Here is a 25,279-nt window from a genome sequence, read left to right on the forward strand (position 1 = left end):
GGAGTAAGTGGCTGAGGACAAGGATGAATTTAAAGTTCAGGAAGTTGACTTCAATATGACTACCACCTGTTTGTCTGGAACCAGCTCTTGCTGACAGCAAGAAAATTTCCCTAGGAAGTCAGATTTAATAGTTCTTCTATGAAATAGAAGAAGAGGTAAGTAATAATGATAATGTCAGGAAAAATGTTCAGAAGCTCCAGTGTGCCTCCCTGAATGCTATTACATGTTAGGTATTGCAGGCAATACAAATATACAGAAATATTTATATAAAAATGCGTTTTCAATGTATTCATTCTTAACAAAACCATAATCTTTTTTGAGCGCGAGGCTCTTGCAAAGAATGTCAGTTTTATACTTGTATATTTTATATGACAGTACCAAATTTCATAGCTGTGTAATGCAGAAATATGTTAATCACAGGCTTAAATATTTAAATAGTGAAAAGTTGATGATACCATGGTGAGGAATGTTCAGATACTATATGAAAAACAGCAGAAAATATGCAGGAGAAGTGTAATTACATAATTTGTTAAGTTTTTGTATTTTGCATTTCCAAGACATCATCTTGTGCATATATATATTTGCAAAAATCAAATGTTCATCATTTGATGCTTCACTTGCTAACTGCAGTGTAAGATCCAATACACTGATATGCCTCTACAGGGAACAGAGGTTTAGTCTAGCTTAAGAGTGAGTTTTTTTCCAAGTTTGATTTTCATATCTAGATTGACATGATCTTCCTTTTCTTTGTTCTCTCTCTAGAATATTTTACTCCCTGTTTCGGTTTCAGTTTTCATCCCAGCCATCATTCTTAATTCACATAGCCTTAGTCTGAAATTTACACTAGGAGTGTCAGGCTCTACCATAGCTGTTAAACCAGTCTATCTTAGTGAAATGTTTAGGGGGTCACTGTTGGAAGGGATTTCCTCCAGATTTTGACTGATAGAGACAGGCAGTAAGGAGACATATCTCCCTCTCTGTTTCTATCTCTGCTCACAGATTAGCTTCATTCAAAATCATTGGACTTCTGCTCTTTTGCCCTGCCTATGCCTTTTTCTTTCTGTCTCCTCTTAGGAACTTCCTTTCTGCTGTCCCTAATGAACTCCTTCAGTCCCTGAATTTAGTAAGGTCAGCAGTCAAGAGTGTGGATTACGCTGGTAGCACAGATACAAAGAGGAAGCCGTATTCTTTTTTATCATTCTCTTACTCCCCTAAAGTCCATCTAAAACAATGTTTGCAGTGTGTGTGTAATACACTTTTCTTCCTCCTTTTGCTGAGTTGCTTTCCGTTTTCTGTGTAACCTTTTAATATGACAAGCCTGAAGATTTTTCTTCTTGTTGTTTTCATTATAGATAGTCCAGCACTTGTGAAAATGGAGGCAATATGTTAATTAGAATGTGATTTTGAATGATATATTATGCTTTGGCAAGGGGGTTGGACTTGATGATCTCTAGAGGTCCCTTCCAACCCCTACAATTCTGTGATTCTGTGATATTATACCCTGAGCTACTGAGTAGTAGCTGGTAGAACTTGAGCCTTCATGAACAGAATTACTTTAACTGGGCAGTCCAGTGGGAGAAGCTAGAGTGAGTTTTCTGTTATTGTATTAATGTGTACCCAGCTTAGGTCCTCAGGACACCTCTGGCCACTATTTGTTTGAAGATGCCTCTGTCTAAGATAACATAATGATTAGCATTAAAGGAAGCAGGAAAAACAAAACAACCAAAACAACAACAAAAAACAAAACAGAACAGGTCTTCTTCCTTAAGCAAAGTGAAGGAACATTTTCATTTCCCAGCATAAAGAAATGAAGAGACTGGAAGAGTAACCCAAGATAGAACCTGGCAAAAACTAATTATGCCCTTTGACAAATAGTGTCTGGAGATCTAATAAATCTAGTTATTAAATGAGCTAAGCAGGAAGCTGCTTAGAAATATTAGCACTAGAGCCAGCAGAGGACAAAAGGTGCAGGGATTACAAACTGCATTTGCTGAGACCTCCTGTCAGCTCAGTAAGATCAGAGTCAACAATGACTGGTGTACTGTGGGAAAAGCAGGAGAGGGAAGACGAGAACTGTCAAGGTTTGTGCACTGCTATAGGCACTTGACCTACTCTCATCACTGTTGCTTTGCTTGGCTTTTTATCTGATAAATTAAAAATAATATTTAAAAAAAAGAAAGGATTAGAGTCTAGAAATACAGACAAAAGAGAGTTTACCTATCTGCATAAATGCTTTGCAGTGCAATTGCCATATGAAAACTACACTTTTAGAATTTAAATAGTAACTGGTGGGACTAGCAGTAATGCTTTACAGTCATAGGCCATAAGTGTGGTGGTTGACAGCAAGTATAAAAGCTATATCCCTAGACAGATTCAAGGAATGGCATTTAAACAGTTTAGAGTCTGGTCTGTAGCTGAGCTGAACTGGCACCAGTTGCTAGAGCAGATTGCATAAGTGACCCAAAAGGGATGGAAGAGAATATCTTTCCAGCTCCCAAGAGCAGAGGGATCCTATTCAGGGAAGCTGTCTCAGCTGTCAGGGTAGCTCTTCTTCCATCTCGGTGGACTGAAAAATATCTGTATTTTTCCCTTTGCAAGTGAAAACAAAAGCTGGCATTTGAACGACTGTTTTAAAAAGTGGAAGAGCTTCAAGTTTCTGAGAGTTTAATCTTCCAGAATCTTGATGACGGCTTATAAAAGTATTCTGCAATGAGATACTACACAAATTCTGCCTTGTGTATTTGTAAAAGATGAGTGATAAGCCATTATGGAGCATAATTCACTTGCTATTTTGCAATAGCAAATTTGCAATTGCTATAAGTCAGAGAAGGTGCAACTTGATTTGTTTCTGTAACAGTGTGAGCTTTCTTAATGTTTCAGTACTGAACAGGAAGTGTTGCTTCATCCTACTGAATTCCTGTATAGGCATAATGGATCTGAAGGCTTTCTGGGAGTGATGTGACTAGGCTTTCCTGGGTGGGTGTTCCCTGATCTCCCTGTAGGCTGTTCCCCGAAGGAGGCTTATTTGCAAACAGGGTGCAAGTTCTGAGCAACCAAGTCTGTGCTGTGATTGAAGAGAGCAGAGCAAGAGCAGCAGCTTGTATTATGTGGGATTTCTGGGTCAGTAGACCAAAGATAAGTCTTCTGTATCTTTTTACAGCCTGCCTTGGCTCCCTTTTGTACTGGTGAAAGAGGGCCTTCATGTGCTTGAGGCTTGACTCCCAGCTCAAAGGCTGAATTTGAGAGTGGCTTTCAAACGTTAGCCAAAAATGTTAGTCTATGCATGTGTGGGGAGGTGTGGGGGAGGCTACATCACTCCTTTGTGCTGTCACACAGAATGAGCCACAATCTGTCATGCTTTTGGTTATTAATAGCCAGAATATGAAAGTAGGGCAAATATCCTTCCCGATTTATCCTGACCTGAATATTCTACATCATCTTCAGGCCACAGAATAGTAGTTCTGTGTCTAGCTGTCACATTCCTGAATTTTAGGAGCAGATATCTGTAACTATTTTGTGTCACGATTATCCATGTCACATTACAGAGAGAAGCCTGCAGGCAGGCGCGTGAGCTATGTGAATGCTGCTTGCTTAGGGAAACACTGAGATAGTGATCCTGCTCCCTGTCATTCCATACTGACACAGACAGTCAGACAAGAGAACCCGAGGGAGAGGTCACCCTGGCCTGGAGTGGCTCTGCTGGGAATGAGAGAAGAGTAAAACACAGAGAGGCAGGCCACATGATGGGGAGGAGAGTTAGAGAGCCGTGAAACAGTGCTGATGGAGGCAGGAGGCTTTTGATTCAGAAATGGGGAGGAGGAAATGAAAGAGGGAGAGAGATGCAGAAACCCATAACCATGCAGTTAACCATTCCTAGGCAGGAAGGATCAGAGTTCTGAAGGAGTGCACATTAATACGGGAATACTGAGCTGCTGAGGATCCAGAGATTAAAATAAAATGTTGAGACTAAGTAAAGGCTCTGGTGATACTGGAAGCCAGCATTTTTTTTTTCCCCTCCTTCTTGTTTCTAAAAACGACTAATATATCAAATACCATATTTTTATTCTCCTCCCAACCTGCAGCTGGCGTTTATAACTCCTAATTTTGAAATCACAGCAGCTTTTCTGACCAAATGTGCAGATTCACCCTTGTGGTCTACTTATGTTGCTAGCATATGAAGAGAGAGAAATAAAAGGTCATTAGCTGTGATAAATCAGTATATCTAGAAAAGTGATGCTAGAATTAGAAGTCCATATTTGATCAGGTTTTTCTACTGACTTCCACATGAACTGGCATGGTTTTGGAATGAAGCATGTGAGCTTGAAGAATAGGGCATACATCTCCATCCTGTTATTGTTCTGAGTGTTATTCTGGTATTAGTCTTTTTCTGGACAGACACATACAAGAAACCAGTTAAATATTACTGCTGATTGCATTTAGAAACTGCAGACATTAGTCAGAATGTGGATGGAATTAATACACAGGGAAACAAATCCTTGCCGAGAAGTATTAAAATCTGAAGTTAAATCAGAAGACAACATGAGACTGCAAGAGTAGCATGAAGTTGGAAAGGTGATTGTGCTAACAGTCTGCTCTTGTTTAATCCTGCTAATTTACTACATGATCACTTCAGACCATCATCATGAAATGTTTCTGTCATGTTTTGGTGCAGATAAGTAAATACGTGGATGGCTTCTACCAAGCTAATTTCTGGAGTTCTGGTGTTAAGAGTAGTATCCATGACAGATTAGATCACTTGTATATGCTGTGTTTTTAGTGTGTCAATACTTTTTCTGTGTCTTATATGTCAGTGTGAAACCTCACAGATAACCCTCCAGGCCTCAGTCCAGTACTCACAAGCAGAGGGCATGCTGGGATATTCCTGTTTGCTTTTGAAATGCTGATGCTGGCTGTCTGTGTCTGATGGGAAGCATGCACCAGCAGCACTCAGGGCTCTGTGGCTTGAGTTCATGGTGTTGGCAAGGTTGGTTTGTCAGTGCTAAATAATTCTAGTCAGATTTCCAAGTAAATAGTAGATACTTACTGCTTTGAGTCATTACAGTTTACAAAAAACACTATGTCTGAGCTTTGAAATGTGTCCTTCTATCTTCTACCTTCCTGTCCCCAGTGCCACCAGGTCCATCCTGTCAGAAGAGCATCCTCCAGGTGCAGTGTGTGGAAATAAATTCTCACCTTAGAAACCCTGCCTGGCCAGGCTGGGATGCCCAGGCTTGTTGAACTTGTGTTGTTGCTTGGTGGCAAGCAGCTTGGTGCATCCAGGACTCATCTGTGGGGCACGTCTCTGGAGAGTGGGGGCTGGGCAGGAACCTGCACACAGTCACAGTAGTTCTGTTCTGTGATGGGATACGGCTCATTAAGCTGTCACAGCTCTATGGCAACAGAGTGCATGGCATCCATGTCTAAAGCAAACACACAGGCTTTGATCAGGTTTGTTCTTATTGTTGTACCAGTGGAGCTCAGCCCAGCTCTTCTGGTGCTCCAGACATTGCAGACTGCAGAATAAGCTGTTTCTGCCTCCGCAGGAACACTTTCAGCAGGTTTCTTGTTGCTGTGCCAAGCCCATACCCAGACACAGAGGGTCAGCCTCACCACCCTCTGGAGCTGTGTATAGGCAGCAGAGTGGCCTATAGGGCCTTTGTACCTTAGTGAGCTTCACATAGGCCCTGGTCTCAACGTGCAGTCTCCATCGAGAAGTGGCAGGAACAACCAAAATACAATTGCTCAGCGTCAGTCTTTGGAAGACAAGAAGACTTCTGACCTTCAGGCACTGGAGTTTCTATGGGGACAGGATGATCCAGTTCTTCTACTGACTTTATACATTTTGGATAATATCCAGTCTGACCTCTCCCAGCTTCTGTCTGGGTGTTTGAACTGTTAGATTATCTTTGGCAGCTAAGAATATATTTTTTATTTTTTTAATACCAAAGTGAATATTGACATTCGGTGGGTTATCAAAACACAAGCTTACATTACTGCAAAGAAACCATGGCTGTATTCTTTTCAGAGTGATGTCATGAATTGCTCCTCATCTTGGGGAACAGAACAGTGAATTATGTGGGGGACAGATTCAAATACAGTCTTGCAGTGAGTGGGCCTATAAATACAGATGTTTTAGGAAAGCATCTTTGTGAAGGATCTGTCACACACAGGCTTCTTAGATGTTGTAAGGGGATGCACCTCTAAGAAGGCTGCCCAGGGAGGTGGTGGAGTCTCCTTCTCTGGAGATATTCAAGACCCACCTGGACGCCTACCTGTGTGATGTGGTGTAGGGAACCTGCTTTGGCAGTGGGGTTGGACTCGATGATCTCTAGAGGTTCCTTCCAACCCCTACAATTCTGTGTGATTCTGTGTGTGATGTCATGTAGCTCATGTCCTTAATAAAAGTGCCCCTGTTCTTGGAAAGATTACATCTTCTCACCTAAACACAAACTTTCTTCCCACAATCTCCTCTGCCCAGGTATGTGAGGTATCAGTGCCACTGAGGTCTCCCACTCGCAGAGTAGAACTTAATGGCTTTGGGTTAGACTTCATTCCTGGTTCTGTCCATTTCCTGCCCCTGCCTTTTTTCTTCCAAGGTGTTCATGCAAGAAAGTTGGCTGACAATGGGTTTCATAAACTGTTAAGAGAGTTGTTATTGCAGGCCTTGTTGTAGCTCATCAGTGTGGGACCCAGTCATCCTAAAGGGTGTACTGGGCTGAGCACATCCCATTTCCTTATCATGACATATACTGTGTACCATATTGACAGGCATTTGGTTTTAGCATAGGTAATTGCTGGTATGTTCTTTTAAGTGAGATTCATAGATGATGATTACATTTGCTGCATAAATTACTTCATTATTAAAATCAGGTCATTTGAGCCCCAAAACCATTAGCATGCAAACTATTAGCATAATTTCATAAGCTAATAAATCAAGCGCAGGAAAAGAATTAAGTGGTTCCTAGTGATAAGTGTTTCTTCAGAGATTAAGAAACACAATTTTCTTATGCATATATTAACATTTTAAAAGTGAATTCATGCAAAAGCAATTTTTCTGCATATATAAAACTTATGTTTAATAATCTTTATACTCAGCCTCCAGAGCTCCTTCAAAATTAATGTTTTTCTCAAATCACTGTACACTCATTTGGAGTTGAACCAGCTAGCCTGTTTTGATATTGTCTACCTGTGAAATTCTCTGTTTTTATTAAACAGTCAAAGTTAGGAAATGAGCCAAGATGTGATTTAGAAGAAAAATAGCTTGGATTCATCCTAGATAATGAAATGTTCACCCAAGGTAAACTTTGTATTCTTAATCCTAAGCAGTACCAATGAAATTGTAATTATCTCCATAATTGCAATCTAGAACTACAGTTGTCTTCTTATTAGAATGGTGCATTAAAATTGATTTAATTCCCATTTCTTATGTTTAATTCCCATTTCTTATGTAATAGAATGTAATATTGGCCAGAATGACATAGAGATGGGCTCTTCTATTCATCTCGCTGACTAGATTCAAACTAATACAGCAATAGAACTGTAATTATTTGGATACACAAAAGTTGCATGAATAGAAAGCAAATTCCAAAATAAATGAAACTGTAATAATCAACAGATGACAGGAATTTTGTGTTACAAGGTGTCCGTGGTTTATTTATGTTTAGATGTTTTTGTTTTCCAGCTTCTAACCTACTCTTTTGGTTTATTTGTTATATTCCCTTGTTACTTTGTTTTTATTATTAGTTTTGTTAATACGAGCCCTTTGATGGTAGGTTTCAAGGAATAAGATAATGTGATGTTTTCAGTACTACACTCACCATACTGGGTATTCTGGGTCTTTTGGTTTGTAAAATAGTAACACAACCTAAATCTTTTCTAGCCCACATGTGAAAAAAAAAAATGCTTGGTACTTTCTTGTGCTTGCTGCTGTTTAATGCCAAGCTTGTCTAAGACAACACCACACTGAGGTGTACTTATTTGAGGTGGGTGGCATGTTGCTGGCCATCTCCCTGCACCAATTTACTATGGGACCAGGCGCAGACCACAGCTAGCACAAGGGAGATTACATGCAAGAAGAGAAGTACAAGGACGCTTTTTTTGTGGCAGCTGGTTATTTTAACAGCTTTACTATGATTTGAAGCCACAGCCTCAGACACAGTCAAACCAGTGTTGTCCCAAGTGCAGCAGTAGTGGTTTCTCCCAGATTATTAGTGTGTTCCGTAAGAAGAATAATTCAGGATCTTATTCCTCAATTATGGTCTCTTTTGCATTCTTTCTTCTAAAGCAGATATTAAATTACTGCCACTTCTGTCAGGTCTTTAGCTTCTTTGGAGACTGTGCTGTTGTACATACATGAATTATTTGCATCAGTGGTAGAATCTCCAGGACTATGTTTCAGGTACTTCTTCAGGAGGGTTTATCAAAACTCGCTTCCAGGTCATAAACTTATTTTTCAGTGTTTGTGTAACTAATTGCACAGAGGAGATTATGCAACTAGTATGTTGAAAACACCCATGTGAAATGGTATTTATGAAAATTTTCTAAGCAAAATGTGGGAACAGTTATGAAGTTTGGCAGCGTTGCTTTCTGTATTACTGAATATTAAAAAGATCTGAAATATGATCTGGACAAATTGCATGAGTTATGAGTTTTTACAACACAGCAGTCTCACCTGAACGCAAATGGAGGCTACTGTTCAAATGCAAAACCTGACTTGATGTCTCTGTTCATTTATAGTAGAGTACTATTGAAGTCAAAGAATATTACTCAGCTGAATAAAATTCCTGGGTCAGGATTTTATTTACATGTATGAATATGTGTTAAAAAAAAAAACAACAAAAAAACCCAACAATTTGTATTTCCAGGATCATTCAGTTTTTCTCAGACAGTGGTGGTATCTTACCTTTCACAATGCTAGCTAATTTCTTTAGTGTGGAGCTCCCAACATGAAAGACCTAAGTTGGCCAAGCAATGTGCTTGTTTTGCAGAAGCTTGTGAAGAAGGTGGTTCCCATCAGGCAGCGAGCTATGCACTGTCCCCAGGCTTCTGCTGCGAATACATCTGGGGTAGTTTCTCCACTTGCTGGAAAGAAAACATAAGGAGACTTTAAGTGGGCAAAATAAAGGCATCTCTGCTCATGTGAATGCTCACCCATAAGCACACCAGAGCAACATGTGAACCACAGAATTTCTCTGCTTTTCTCAGAGTCATTCATACTGTCACCTTTTCTTTTTCAATGTATTGATCTGCTTATTCTGTAAACAGTGACCCCTTGTGAAGGGGTAAATTCAGCTTGGAAGTAATGTCTAGTAATGTCTAGTTCCTGATATGCCTTTTTCAAGGCTCACTGAGCTGAGGGAAAGGATATTTTAAAAAGCAGACTTTGAATAATGCTTTATTCATTACACTAAATAGCTTATTCATTTACCAATCTGACCACTTCTAGCTTCTCACTCATTGTATTCTCCCTGACTCACGGAGGAAGAAAATAGAGACAAGTAGACTGTGTTGTCTGTGTCTGGCAATTGCGGTGCACATCAGTGGTGGCAGGATGAGCGGAAGTTCAAATCCCTCTCTGATGTATTCCATTAATTCAAGAAACTGCTTTGTATGAAAATGCACATAGGGCAGCACTTAGCACACATAGTTCAGAGCCAGGAAGGCTGAAGCATTCAGCTGTAGATACACTCCGTTACTTCCTACCATCACCTTTCCTCCCACAAAATACAAACTACTCATGGAAATCCTGAACTGTTGCAAACTTTTTTTTTTTCTGGAAAAATGACATGCCACCAAGATCTTTCAAATGGTAAGAATAGCTTTTGTTTGTTGTTGATTCTTTCAAGAGTCTCTTTTTAAAACAAAAAACAAATGCTTCATTTTCCTCCAGAAGAGAAAATTATGTGGAGGAGGAAGACTTACGTAAGAAGCAGTGCTATAATGCTGCTCCAAAAATGTCAAGCACACATCTGTTCTTCAGAATAAAAATTGGAGTTTTCTGTTTTATTCTCCTGCTAAATCACCAGATACAGTACTTTATTTTGTAGTGAGTAACTTTAGATGACTGAGAAGAAACTGGATCATGCAACAGGGGTTCTTCCAGGAGAGATGTCACTTTCAAAATCCATTAAGACCACAGTGAAAATCTCTATGGCCATTTCAGTGACTTCCTTTGTTACCAAATCTGCTCACTTCTTAAACTAGCTAGCCAGTTCCATCATTGATTCATTTGAGAATGGGAAAATATTTATTTAACAACAAAACTGGGGAGTAGCACTTATTTTTAAAAAGTCTACAAATACCAGTACATATGAAAGTGTATGACTACTGATGAACAAGGATTTTGTGACAAAGAAAACAAGGAACAAAGAAAACAATAAAACAAAGATTTAACACAGTGTGCCTGCTTTGTCATGTAGATCTTGTGCTGCAAATTTGGAATTACAGTGTTAAAGTGACTACATGTAGATTTTCTGCAAGTACCTTTTTTTCTTTCCCATTTTCTTTTGTAACTCTAAACAGACCAAAACCCAATCAGTTTTTCTGAATAATTTGAAAATTTCAGTGGTGAGGGTGGTCTTAAATCTCAAGGTAATAGCATGAGGTTTTTGAGGCAAATTTATTCAAATGAAAATCAGATGCTAACTGAAGACTTTAAAACTTTCTATTAAAATGTATGCAAAACAATGAAATTCAATCTTTTTAGTGCATTTGAATAATCTGTGTATGCTGTTCTGTGCTGTTTTTGCTGTTTTGTGAATATCACTGTGACTGGTAAAGAGTTTTGTTCATTGCAGGTGATTTGCAGTTCATAAGAAGATTTTAATAAAATTGGAAGAAATTACTAAGGTAAGCTGCAAAGAACAAAGAGAAGTACTCCATTAAGACCAGAAACTTGGCCTATAGGATTTAGGTGGAACACTTCAGAGTATCTCCCATATATCATATATTTGGGATAGTTTCAGCCTCTAAAATATATGAAAATCTATTTGTGGCCTGTATTTCAAATAAAAACACTAGGAAAATTACAATAACACTACAGAGTATTTTTAAACTAACCAATATTTATGATTTGATCATTTGTGAACATGTCACCCTCTCATTCCAACTAGCACTATGGGCATTAGGGACTCATTTCTTAACCAAGGCACTTCTTCCTCACTTTCCCAATACCTCTGGATCAGGGGTATCAGTTTTGAAAGATTTAGCTGAAAATATAAAATCTTCAAGCCTATGCATTGTCGCAACAGAGACAGTCTTAACTTACATTACAGTCAAACATTAGTACAGCACATTTTAAGAAATCTGAAGAGCAGATACAATGACAAGCCTATTGTACCTGATGCAAATGCAGTTTTACACTTCTGATTACATAGCCTTTCCTAGCGGACCAATGTCAGCCAAATTGCTAAAATGCTTACCAATAGGATGTGTCCTTCCTTGTTCTTTGTATCTTGCTGTTGGAAAACTGAAGTATGAAACCTGTTTCCAGTCAATTCTAAATAAGAATAGACAAATGTGTGGAAAAATGCAGATCATGGCTGAACAGCCAACTAGCCCATGAGAAAGGGCTCTAGTTGACTTGGGAATGCAAGTGAACTCACTTTAGCTTCTGGATGCAGCTAGAAGAAACTCACTTGAGAAGAACTGTTCCTTAGTAATTAAGTATCCTTGCTTTCTGTCAATGACTTTGCTTATCCTAAAATGTGATACTTCATTGGCTCCTGCTGTTACATGTATGGCCACGCTACTGGTAGGTGGTGTTGACTTGTCGGTCAGCCCTGCTAGTATCTGTTGGAGGTAATCCCAGTGTAGACATTATATCAGCGGGCCACCACCAGTAATGAAGTCTTTTAAGGGGAGAGTTTACCAGCCAGCCCCCCCAGTAACGTAAGGACCTCTCTATTAAACTGATGGAAGTTAACTCGCCTCCACGAACTTTCTTTGGGATGAATAAACCTTACATAGAAGAGCTGTCATTTTTGCATTACACCAAATAAGTTAAGGTAAATCAAGTTAGTGATGTAAACCCAACTTTCATAAATTAAGGGTCATTAAACCATTTATTTGTCATTTAGTTTATTCGGTACTGCAGCTGTAGATTTGCTGAAGGACTGAGCTCACTTCCTGTTGTTGATTGCTCTTAAGATTCATGCACTTTAGACAGGATCCAAGAGCAAGAAAACAGAGTGGCTGTGGCTTCCATGTCTTTGGAGATATTCTAATCTCAGTTGGGTATGGTGCTGAGCAACCATCATGGACCTTGCTTTGAGTAGAGGAGTATGACTTGACCGTTTCCAAGGGTCCTTTCCCACCTCTAAGATTTGTGTAGACATGTTGCTGTTGTCAAGCTGTTAGTGAAGAAATATGAGCAAAATTTTAATCTTTAAATTTTCCCCTGCCATCACATTTACAGAACTGAATATTTTAAGATGAGATTTTAATTATTGAATTAGCCTTTCTGTAATATAGTGAATTATTCAAATGTAAGACTTTTTAAATGGGAAATTTAGATGTTATGCCAGCAGTTCCTCTTCAGAATTCAGAATCAGTTGACAACTAAGTGGTTACTGATTTAATCTTTGCTCTATGGGAAAGTTTTTCACCAGATCTTCTCTGATTTTTCATTTTGGATGACTTGCAACATACTACTTTTGACAACATTTACTATTGTTTTTATTTCCCCTTGCTTGTTCCAGTATATTGTAAGATGTTAAGTGAATTTAGCCCTAAATGACATAAACCTTTTCAGTTGTCTAAGTATTTTGCCCAGACTGGTTTATTAGATATCTCTGTTCAAATTTTCTGAATTTACTCTCTTGCTGAATAATCCAGATATTCAGTATCTGTTTATGAAGAACTGTACCCACTTAATGAAAGCACGCAAAGATGCAGAGCACTGGAAAGCAGCAGAACTTCTCCTAATTTAGTCCACTGTCTGTTGCTGTTGTTCAGTGTGTGTGCCTTCCCTCCCACCCAGCTGCCAACACACAGATGGCATTCCCAGCAAAGTAAACAGTTCAGATTCAGTACACTATTTGTGGTCTGGAAATGTGAGCAGATGACTGGGAGAAGGGAGGAAGGGGAGGGCTGGATTTACATATTTCAGGTCAAGTTCTGACCTGAATTATACCCAGTCACTGCAGGGATATCCTGGGGGCTACCAGTGGGAGGGTTCAAGAAAAGGTCTGGTACTGTACGCACTTGGTACATTTGGAGGTTTGGATTTAAATTTCCGCCCTATGATATTATTTAGTTCTAGCATTTTAGCAGTTTTAAATAATTAAAAGGCCAAGAAAAAAATAGGTATTGTTTGCCTTAGAAACCAAGTGAAAACAGTGAGGAAGAAGAAGGCACCTCTGCAAAGTTGTTACGGTTAAACCCAGACAAACAGAGAAACATTTGCAGTGTCTATGAACAGATGTCTAATGACAAGCAAACAAAACAGTAATTCTTAAGTAATGATTTATCTTTGGTTTATTTTTAAAGGCCTTTTACTCAGCCCTTTCATATTAGTCATTTCAATATGCTTACAGTATTGTATGCTATCCCTAGTGTCTACTTAGAAACATGACTGTCTAGGGTTGGATGCAAGAGAAAAGGAGAGATAAGGTGACTTTTAGACCAGAAGATAAAATAGGCACAGGTGTCACAAATTTTTTCTTCAGGAAAAATTCCTCAGAAATGTCAGGCGCCTGTAACTTTTTCAGACTTTCCCAAAGTAGCATGTGACTCAGAGTGAAAAGCTTCAGATAAAATGACTATGCTGAACAAAGTCTAAGGGAAAATGTTGCTGTTTTAGGCATAGTTAAAACATTTCTGCAATTTTTTTTTTTTGGGGGGGGGGGGGTTGTTGAAAAGCTCCAGTACCTCCATGTGTTGCAATGAGGAGCTGACATTTGGCTCATCTGACAGCAGGATTTTTATTTATTTATTTTTGCTGCTTTGTTAAAACTCATTCAAAATACCATTCACAGCACAAGTTTCTTAAAAATGTCAGTTCATAAATGCACAGTGGAGTTCTTACAGCTCAGCTGTAGTGGGGCCACAGAAACATCTGGTCTGAGAGCAGAGACAGATGTCCTTTCCAGTGACTCAGGCTAGATTTAAGCAGGTACTTGCCCATCTGCTGGGCACTGCTCCTGTATCTCAGATTTCATAGATGATTATCTGAATACTCAAACTCAGATTCAGTGCAAGTGCAGAACGGTCCCCAGCATCTCAATCCCAACCTATACCATTTTTCAGTTGACCTTGTAAAATTGTTTATGGAGCTGTGTGACAGCCTAGATCAGATGCTCCCCACCCTCTCAAAAAAGAAAGGAAGAAGAAAAAAACTGAACAAACAACCAAACAACAACAACAACAAACAAAATACTGGTTCAAAGTAAATTCCAGTTATTCTTAACCTGAACACTCAATACACTAATGACTCCAAATAGATTTGCTAGACAGCAACTGTCTGTACCCTGAGAGATGAAGATGAGGGAGACTGTCTTTTCCACACATTGATTTTTCCTCTTGCTTTTTGTGTGCAGGTATCATAAGGAGACCAAACTGTATTTGCACCAGCAGTGCAGTCAGGACAGCAACGTGAGCAGCTGAGGACTGGCACCCCCTTCAGAAAGCAGACAATTGCAGCTGGTAATCCCCTGAACTGCCACTGTAGGGTTTCATAAAGCTCATAAAGCTTCTCTGGCAGAGCCTTTCATGCTCTACCACCTTAAAAGGTAACTAAGAAGTGTTAATAATATTTATGTATGAAGTCAAAGTCTCTGTTGGTGCCATGAGCACTTTGTTATGCACAAGAAATACATTAATGTTTCTGTCTAGAACCACAAGCAAAATTCTTTGTTGACCAGGAGGAAATTTTCATAGTCTATTTGAATAATATCCCCTTAATTAGAATCAGAAAACGCAGGACTATTGGACTTTATAATCAATCATCTGGTGATAACGCAAAGATTTCCCAATGTCCCTTGGACAAACCACTTACAAAAACAGGCTTGTATTTTTAAACAGAAATTGGATTTGAAAGAGATGTAGCATAAAGGTACTTTATAGTCTTTGCGCATTATAAAGTGTTTCAGTGGTGGGAATAATTTTGGCTCATTTTTGCTTGCTGTTGCTTTCCACAGGGAGCCCACAGGGAACCTATGAGATTTTTATAAGAGGCCTGTGAAAAATTACCTGTGAAAATTCAGGGAGTTTTGATTTGCTTTGTAAAGCTATGCTCCTCCACTGGGACAAAAAAGAAAACTAGGAGCCTGCAAACTAGTATAGAAGTATACGTTTGTGCTGTAGATGACTGCATACTAACACCTCTGTGATCAAGCACATGCTTTTGCCCACCGTGATTTTATTAATCTTCTGAGTTCTCAGGTAGATCTCTCAGTGATCTGAATTCTTGGGATGTCAACAAAAAAACCCTCAAATTTATTTAAGGAATATATAGGGTTTAAATAGATATATAAATTGAGAAACAAATTAGAGTTATAATGGTTTTAAGTAAACACACATACACACAAAATCCCAAAACAAACAAACAAATAAAACCAGTCTCCAAACTGAACAAGCTGTCTTTCATTCTCTTGTCTAATTAAATTTTTTGAGAACTACCATTTTGAGAAGCATATGTGGCACAGACTTCCTAGTCATTTTGGGAATGAGTTAGATATGTGTCTGCATATTATTCAAATTCCAGCTGATTGAGACGCTGCATATACTTGAAGTTCTCTGCAATATTTGTGTGGTTAATCATGAACAGCAAAAGTAGCTCGGAACTTTTAGATAAAATGATTTTCATCCAAAAACCCACCTAAGCCAAGACTTGGTAGGAAGTGGATCAAAAAAATTTTCAAAGCACTGAAAACTGAATTTGATAAAAACGCATTTTTAACACTTCAAAGATTTTGTTCTATCAAAAATGGCTTTTAGTTACAAAAAATACACTAATTCTAGTACAATCCAAATGTTCTTAGAAAACCTGAAAGAAATATTGCCATTGACTCTTTTGACATTACTATTATTTTCAGTTCTGAAACTTTGTCTAGGTTTTAATTTCTAATATCTTTTTTTTTTTTCCTCACAGTTTGAGAAAGGGATCTTTTCACAAGATGGGAAACAATCTAAATCCAGTCCTAATTCAGTCCCATATGTTACACAGGAGTTGGTATAGCTTAGTTGGTAGAAAGAATAAAGGAAAACCACACAAGAGCCTCTGGGGAAAGAAGAAAAAAAAAAAAAAAAAAAAAAAAGTTCCACCTTATAGCTGTTTCCTAGCCTTTAATCATCCATTATAATCTATAGTTCTAGTATGATTATTATCAGGTATCCATTCCAGCAAGTAAAGTGTAATGGTAATGAATAATCTAGATCTATTGTTTAAGCAAACGTTCACGATTCTCTACTCAGTGGCTAAATAAATACAATTTTTTTTTCTATTCCTTCAAGCAGGGTTATTTATTTTATATGTTATTGTAAGGGAAACTGTTGATCACAGGCTGAACCTCTGACTAACCCTCTGAGGTAAGTGATGAGTCAGCAGTGGGAGCACAGGTGAAGGTAATTCAGCTGTGCTCCTGGAAGGGGTGGCGCTTGACTCCACCTCTCCTAGATCCCGTTTAAGGGCTGACCACCACTAAAGTAGCATCTCTTTCTGGAGATTGCTCCTTTGTGGAGTTTTTGTGGTGAGCATCCATCTCAACTGAAAGCCTCAGCACTGGTGAGTCTTTTCTTAGATATCCTCTGGCTATCCATTTACTCTGTAATTACAGCTATATGCTTATATTGTTCCAACTATACAGCTATAGGTAAATGTTTATGAATCCTTTTTAAAAATGCTGAGAAATTGCATCTTTGTGTCTCTCCTCGATGTGATAATGAAAATAAATCTTTTGTTATTTTGTAGTTGTTTTTATTTCAAGATAACACTGAAAGGAACATGGTGTGTTGACTGCAGTTCATTAGGGAACAACTTCTGTTGTTTTATCTCGTTCTATGTCCTGCAAAACTACTGGTTTACCTCAAGTTGTGATATACGCTAAATGACTACAATTATGCTTCAGTGGCTGAAAATGTGGAAATTATTTGTATGTTATTGCATTTTATTTCAAAGCAATCTTTTCTTACTCATTATAAATTAATTTTATTAGTTTAGTTACATGACCAAGAGCTTCCAAGAAGTCACTAGAAAAGAGTATTGTGAAAATTTCTGACAGCAGAAGTTGAATGAGACAGAAAGAGTTTGAAATTAAGATTATTACTGAATTTAGTTGAGGAATCCATTCATGGATAAAAATAGATCCTTTTAAAAGGCTCTAAAGTTTCTGAGTTCTGGTTACACTGAAGCAAATGATGAATTTCCTGAAAGCACTGTGTCACTAGACCTGTTTGTCAGGTAGAAGTAACATCTGAAGGCCCTTGAAAAGGGAGGTCACCCTTTGACATGACAGAAGCTCAGTCATATCTCTGTTGTTGCCTGATGGAATTTTGAGGTGACACTCAATTTAGAAAATATTGGGTTTAACTGTAAATAACTTTTCCAGCATTTCATTAAAGAAAGAGTTCTCAGCTGAACTTTACAATTTTCACTTGCAGGTGCCAGTAGTGGGACAACTCCTCCTTGCCTGACTCAGCTTCACAGAGGCTTTGGGTTGCTCCAGGCCCAAGAAAGCCACAGTGCTTGTACTGCTGTCCATTAGCTCACTGAGAAAGATGATTTTTCTCAAGGCAGGGCTTTCAGTTTTGCTGTGTTGGCCAACATGGCACACATGTTGGGTAGATTATTGGCTGCTGTGACTTGTCATAGGTCTGTGGAATTTGGTGAAGTCTGAGCAATCCATTCAGTGTGAGGATTTCACCTATACAGGAAGTATCAAAGAACACTTTACATTCAGACATTCCTCATGACAGAGCACTGTCTTGATCAGGACCTTTTTATAGTGCATATGTAATTAACAGAATTAAGTAGGTTTGGTTTTTCATTCATTTAAGAGGATGGAAGTTATATGATTTTTACAGTTTCATACGTTCATATACTATGAATTCATCCACTTGCAGAGCTTGATATATTTATATATTATTTGACAATTACGATTCTTTTTTAAGGACAAATTTCATTTTTCTTGTAATTTCACCCACAGTAAGGATAGAAGTATTCTTTTTTTACAGAAGTGAGTAATTTTCCATCATCTTATTTGTGGTGGCACTTTTTTTTTTTTCTTGAAGAGTTAGTCTAGATGAAAATTTCATCCTACTTTATCCTCTCTTCACATTACTTGTGGTGACTGCTCTCTTAGTTATCTGCTCCTGACATTTTTAGTCTTAGTTCTTTTTGGTGTCCTTTATCTGAATTATGTTGTTCAGGTTGACCCTCAGAATGTTCTCTACAAAACAGCTGAAATTAATTAAAATCAGGATGCAAGAAGAGCCATCCGAGCTCAGAGTGAAAACGACTCATCTAGCTCAGTATCTTGGCTTGAAAACTGTGAAGAAATGGTGAAAAGTGGACAATTACTGAAGATTATAATGAAATGACAAGCATGCAGTGATAGCTACCTACCTTATCTTCCCAGCTTCCAGTGATGCAGTATCCTAAGTCTGAGGCTGCCTCTTTGCATTTAATAGGTCTTGATGGATGTGTTTGTCTGAGAGATTTTTAGCTCATTTCAGATTCTGTAAACCTCAACATCTTGTGGCTAGGAAATTCAGGGTTGCCTAACTGCTTCAAGAGGCAATACTTCTGGTTTTATTTGTTTTGAATTAACTATTTGATGCCTCCTTGTTAACTGTCTATTGTGATATAAGAACTTCCATTCCCTCTGTGACCTGTCTTTGCTACTCCTGATTTTAGAAAGTTCTTGTCTTCCCTTCCACTACTATAGTGGATTTCTTTTTGGTTTTGCTCATGGATGCATGGTAAGTTTGTTTTCACTGTAATGTACTTTTAATTTAGCTGTTGATATGGAAAGACTTAAATGATATCAGATGTCTTTTTTGGTTAGTTTCAAGAAATATGGCTGTTTTGTTTCCTAAATTTTCTTCCTTTCACCTAAAATTATACAACTGCCCACAATTTCCAAGTTAACCTGAACAAAGTTAAAAGATGGAAGTATTACTATTTTTTTAACAGATAACCTTTGTTATTTGTGCAGTTGTTGCAATTAATAATATTTGCCTTTTCTAAGATAAAAGGTCAATGTTCAAGTTCTTCCTCACTGCTAGCAGGTGGTGAGCATCCATGGCTTATCCCACAGAGTGCAATCAGTGCACCACCTGACAGTACCCTCCCAGCTGCCTTGCTTCATGGGATCACAGTGTGCAAGGTTCTCAGCCACTTGCTGCAGTAGTGCTGACCACTAGTGCAGCAGTGCTACATCTTCCAAGGAGGCTGGAATTTACAGTTTCTCTCTGAACAAACTTCTGGACAAGGTACATCTGCAGATCTGTGAAACTGCATTGCATGTAGAATAACTGTGAAGGCCATTGCATGGGGCACACCAACTCCAAATTCAGGGAAATAACTTAAGAGTGCTACCAGATGGATTTGCCATTTTTTCCCTTGTACATTTCATCTTGATTGATGGAACTGACCTTGTCTGAGTGTACCCTGAAAGGCTGTCAGTTCAGTAAGCAAGAAATTTAAGATAAAAGGTACTGACTTGTAACTGCACTTGCAGCAATGAGTGCTAACCAGAAGAATAAAATCATAGAATCACAGAACCATGGAATTGTAGAGGTTGGAAGGGACCACTGAAAATCATCTAGTCCAACCCCCCTATTAAGACTGTTTCCCTACAGTAGGTTGCAGAGAAAAACATCAAGGTGAGGTTTTAAGTATCTCCAGAGAAGAAGCCTCAACCTGTCTGGACATTCTGTTCCAGTGCTCTGTAACCGTCAAAGTAAAGTATTTTCTTGTGTTCATAAGGTATTTCCTGGGTTTCGGTTTGTGCCTGTTGTCTCTGGGCTTCCTCTTCCGATACTTCATAAGCATTGATAAGATACTTTCTCAGACTCTTTTCCAGTCAGAGCAGTCCAAGATGTCTCTGCCTTTTCTTGTAAGGGGGATGCTCCAGGCCTCTAACCACCTTTGTGGCCCTCTGCTGGTCTCTAATTTTCCTGTTTTTCTTGAGAAGCTCACAACTGGGCAAAGTACTCTAGATATCACTTCATCAGGGCAGAGTACAGGGGGAGGATCATCTTTTTTTGTTCTGTTTGCCACACTCTTTTTCATGCAACCTAAGACACCACTGGTTTTCCTGGCCACAAGGGCACACTGTTGCCTTGTGGTCAACTGTTGCCCATCAGGATATCCAGGTCCTTCTCAGCAGAGCTCCTTCCCATCAGGTTGGCCCTTAACCTGCACACGGTTTTTATTCCCCAGGTGTAACACTTTACATTTATCCTTGTGAAGCTCATAAGGTTACTCTCCACTAAGCTCTACAGCCAGTCTAGATCTTGCACAGCCAGAAAAAGGCTGTAAAATATATGTTTCTGGAGGAAATTAAAACTTGGGGAAAAAAAATATATTTTTTTTTTTTCCTGAATTTACATACTTAAATAGCCAGAGGAATATATTTAAATGCCAACTTGCATTCTTGTTCTGACAATGGTATAACTGGGGTATTATTAGTATGGTTGCACGGCTGAGCCTTGCTAAGAAAATACACCATCTATTTTATTTTAAACTTTTGCAATAAAATATTTCAACAGCAGTGCATAAGCAAACTGTAGGAACTACCTTCATTTTCCTTGAAATGTGCCCTGTGTTATAAAATGCACACAGGGCTATATAAAAGAGCCATTACAGACTTTGCTGGCTTGCCCAAGACAGCTTTAATAAATGGAAGGGCCCAGTTCTATTTCAGGTCAGTAGAAGGTTATGCTGTTCCCCCATGAAACACACTGGAAGGGTCATAAACACCATCCACCTAAGAGCGTTTAAGACAGTAATCGTACATTTACTGTGAGGCACAAATGAATGAAATCCTTCTTTTAACAGCCTTTCAGTATCTAAAGAGGGACTATAAGAAAGAAGGGGACAGATTCTTTAGTAGGGTCTGCTGTGACAGGACAAGGGGAATTGTTTCAAACTAAAAGAGGGAAAATTTAGACTGGATATGAGGAAGAGGTTTTTTTTATGGGAAGGGTACTGAAACACTGGAACAGGTTGCCTAGAGCAGTGGTGGAAGCTTCGTCCTTGGAGGCATTCAAGATCAGGCTGGATGGGGCCCTGAGCAGCCTGATCTAGCCATAGATGTCCCTGTTCAATGTAGGGGAATTGGACCAGATGACATTTAACGATCCTTTTCAACTCAAAACAATTATTTGATTCTATGATATGCTGAAATAAGTCTTTGCTAAGCTGCAGGCTTCAATTGTCAATATTAAAACCTACAGCCAGAAACCAAGATGGAGAACATGTCTTGTCTGCATTTTGGATAGGATAGGGCATTTTTGGATACGAAGCATGTTAGTTAAGCTTCAATCTTTAGGTGACTGCTTTTTTGTCTCTTAGAAATAACAGTGCTCCTCTTGCCTGCCTGAGGCCATCCCTTGTCACTCACCAAGGACTGGACCTTAGGTATTCTTTGGTAATCCTTTCTCAAGTCTGCCTTGTGAGATGAGGACAACAGGCACGTAAGTGAGAGACTAGTTGTTTGGGATATTCTGTGTCTTCAGCAGCCAGTTATATCTGACTAAGATGCTCCTACATATCTGCTTTGGTGTCCTCCTCAGGACTTTCAAAACAGTACTTCAGTAGTACAAACCAGAGAGTAAGGAATAATTCCTTGTCCGTAAGTGACTTTTGTTTAATGTTCTAGAACAACCTTATTGCAACATCATGGTGGTATCTTCCAAACCCAGCTCTTTATAAAGGCTGTATTGTATGCCAGACTGATGTTAACACGCATAATTTAAATGATGACACAATCAAAACTTCTGCTCTAAAATGAGGAAATTAAAAATACCAAAATATTATCATTCTTCTTGCCAGTGAGAACAGCTGGCAGGATGGGTTTACTGAACAAAACTTTGGCCAGCAGACATGGGTTATCGTTTTCACAGACTTTCCCTCTGAAGTACAGGATTAACAAAACATGCTATTTTATTTTTATTTTGAAATTGGAGGGTTTGTGCCTTTCATCTGGTGAAATTTAGCATAAAAGTGAAAATAATATCAAAGTTACAGGCGTCACAGGGAGGCTGTTAATGTGGGAACAAAGGGCATTTGGCCAGTTAAAATAATAAAAGGCTATACAACTTTCCCAGTGATGGCTGAAGCCCAATTATTACTTTCCAAGTAGAGCCACAATATTCCTTTCCAGATTATGCGGTTTGGCATGATTCAGAATGAGTAAACTTGCTTTCCTACAAGGGAAAAAGATAATTAACAGAAAAAAAAATAAGGTCATGCAGCATTATGTTTTAAATAAGCAATAATACACCATGGGATGTACATTAATCAGTCAATATTAATATACCCTGGACAGGCTGAGGCAGAGGCAAAACAGTTTCTCAGCATACAAAAAGATACATATGTTATCCTGATAAAACTTGCACCTATGTGCAAGAATGAAAGGCAAATGTATACTGTATTTCCTAACTAGGCATAGGAAGGGAATGTGGATTCAGTGCTCACGTGCATAGTACTCAAACATCCTTCTTGAGAAACACACTTTCTACTAACATTATATACTTTAAAGCAATGTGTGGTTTAGTTATTTTCCTTTTGTTTGAACACCTGTTTTTTTGTTTTGTTTTGCTTTTACTGTGCTGCTGCTGAAGGCAGAATGGTTTGGAAGATTCTCTTTTTCTTAATTTGTTAAAAGGGCTTGCAACCAAGATACTCACACAGAAAGGCACTCATAGTCTGTTCTTACTTATAGTAAACAACTTCTCAGGACTCTGGAAGTGACATAAAGCCTTCAAACCTGGAAATAAACTAGCAGGATTAGAAAAACAAAAGAACAATTTCCAATTTGGAAGAGAATGTGCAAATGAATTGTAAGGGTTGTTTTTTTTTTTCTTTTCACTGTTTTTCAGCAGTGTTTTTTAAATGAACAGAATGTCCAGCTGAAGCCCAGAAGGAGGGGCTGGTAACACAGGGTAAACATGTAGCATGGAATCTTAACTTGAGCCAGCAGTGTTCTCTTGCAGCTCGGAAAGCAAATGGTATCCTGGACTCCATCAGGAGAGGGGTGGCCAGTAGGGGTAAGGAGGTGATTATCCTTCTCTACTCTGCTCTTGTGAGGCCCCATCTGGAGTACTGTGTCCAGGTATGGAGCCCTCAATACAAGAAAGACATAGAGCTATTGGAGAGCGTCCAGAGGAGGGCCATGAAGATGGTAAAGGGGCTGGAGCACCTGCCCTATGAGGTGGGCTTGTTCAGCCTGGAGAAAAGAAGGCTGTGGGGTGACCTCATTGCAGCCTTTCAGTACCTGAAGGGTACCTATAATCAGGAGGGGATTAAACTCTTTGAAAGGGCTGATAATAGTAGGACAAAGGGAAACGGTTTTAAGTTGAGGGAGGGAAGATTTAGGTTGGATGTTAGGGAGAAGTTCTTTACTAGGAGAGTGGTGAGGTACTGGAACAGGCTGCCCGGGGACATTGTGGATGCCCCGTCCCTGGAGGTGTTCAAGGCCAGGTTGGATGGGGCCCTGGGCAACCTGATCTAGTAAATGTGGAAGTTTGGTGTCCCTGCCAGGAAGGGGGGTTGGAGCTTCATGATATTTGAGGTCCCTTCCAACCCAGGTCATTCTGTGATTCTGTGTGATGGCAGCAGAATGAAAACAGCCCTGCTGAGAGATCTACTTATTGCTCAGCTAATTATGCTGTTCATGAGAAAGCAGCTTGATATGCTGGGAGGAAGATGAAAAAAAGTCAAACTTCAAAAACAACCTGGGAACCACTCCCATCACCTGAAGCTTAGACCACACACCTGAAGGGAGGAACGCACATCCAGTCCCAGTACAGATTATGAATATCCTTATCTTCCTTTCACCTCTACCATTTCGCAGTTATTTTATGTACTTACAGAGGGTGTTTGTAAGGGAGGAATTGCTTTTTCATTTCCTGCTTCTTCAGTAGTTAAAATAACCCATGATATCAGAAACTTTAATGAGCTGCAGGGCATCTCCTGCATTACTGTCTCAAGTTTGGTCCAGTCCCAGCCCCACACAGGTGTCCTTGCTCTGTGAAGATCCCACACAGTCATCTAAACAGCCCTCCCTGCTATAGTTGTGTGGGTGAAGGAGGGGGAAATGCGTGTGCAGAGGATGGAAGAGTTTATTTGTGACCTGCTGTATTGTTCCAAGAGTCACTTATAAATTACATGCCTTTAAGTTAATCTGCAAGTCAATAACTGATTGTTTACAGCACTCTGCCATCATCTACACAAGTTAAGATATGCCCTGAAACACCTGATTTTAAGGAGTTACTTGAAAGACAGGAAAATCCTCATGAGCCATAGAATAGCTCTAAGTATTAAACCGATTCAAAGGAGGGGGGGGGAAAGAGGCCAAAAGCCTTGTATTGTGTAGACTCCATGATTTTAAACCGCTCCTTCCTCTGATAGACTGATTGGAAAGAGAAGGCAGCACTGGGACAAAGCTCAGAGAGAGGGGATGTCCCAGCTATCTGCATGGCTTGAGATCATCAGTGCTGTTGCACAGCCTCTACTTCTCAGAGCTGAACTTTCTGCACTTAGTTTTTGAATCAGCACATCTCTTGTGAAACTGCAACGTGTGAAATCCTTCTGCTGGACAGTAGAAGGAATAGAACAAGTAGAAGGAATAGACAGTAGAAGGAATAGAACAAGTATTTTTGCTCCTCAGAGTTTCATCACAAGTTCCACCATCACCTCTTTATCTAAAAACATACCTTAACCCTCTTCTCAAGACTGACTTGCCACGCTGAGGTTAAGGAATGGAGGTGTATAATTCTGTTGCCTAACAGATGATTTGTGCAACATAAGCATGAAGAAATGAAAATGATACATAAATACAAAGAAGGACCAAAAATTTCTATGCCTAAAGACAACTTCTGTATATTTCCATACTAATAAATCTACTTTAGGAAACAACAGGCTGATTTCACCTTAAATCGGGGGCTCCAAGAAATCTTTTGGAAAGGAACATATCACAGGAAATTAAGAGTAAATGACTGAGAAAATAAAACCTCTGTTTTCCATGGAAAATATTTTCTGAAATCTTCTTCATGTAAATGCCAAATGGGTTTTTACTTTGTATTAACTAATTAATGAAGCAAGCTTCTGATA

At 39.0% G+C, this 25,279-nt stretch overlaps 2 long non-coding RNA genes across 5 annotated transcripts in view; one reads left to right on the forward strand and one right to left on the reverse strand.

The window, feature by feature from the left end:
• LOC107309728 overlaps positions 1-25,279 on the reverse strand; it is a 48,459-nt gene that overhangs the window by 7,521 nt on the left and 15,659 nt on the right. Inside the window, exons 3-4 of one of the 4 annotated variants that reach the window (XR_004306131.1) lie at positions 8,903-9,081; positions 6,951-8,339 (exon numbers count right to left, since the gene is read on the reverse strand). This is a non-coding gene — a long non-coding RNA (uncharacterized LOC107309728). Of the gene's footprint in view, positions 1-6,950; positions 12,351-25,279 lie in introns of those variants that run through there. The other 3 variants (XR_004306130.1, XR_004306128.1, XR_004306129.1) reach the window with 3 other exon arrangements.
• On the forward strand, positions 10,761-16,256 carry LOC107309729. Its single transcript, XR_001553305.2, has 2 exons — positions 10,761-10,848; positions 14,538-16,256. It is a non-coding gene; the product is annotated as an uncharacterized LOC107309729 (long non-coding RNA).

The sequence above is a fragment of the Coturnix japonica genome, chromosome 2 (genome assembly GCF_001577835.2).
Source record: "Coturnix japonica isolate 7356 chromosome 2, Coturnix japonica 2.1, whole genome shotgun sequence".
Taxonomy (NCBI): Eukaryota; Metazoa; Chordata; class Aves; order Galliformes; family Phasianidae; genus Coturnix; species Coturnix japonica.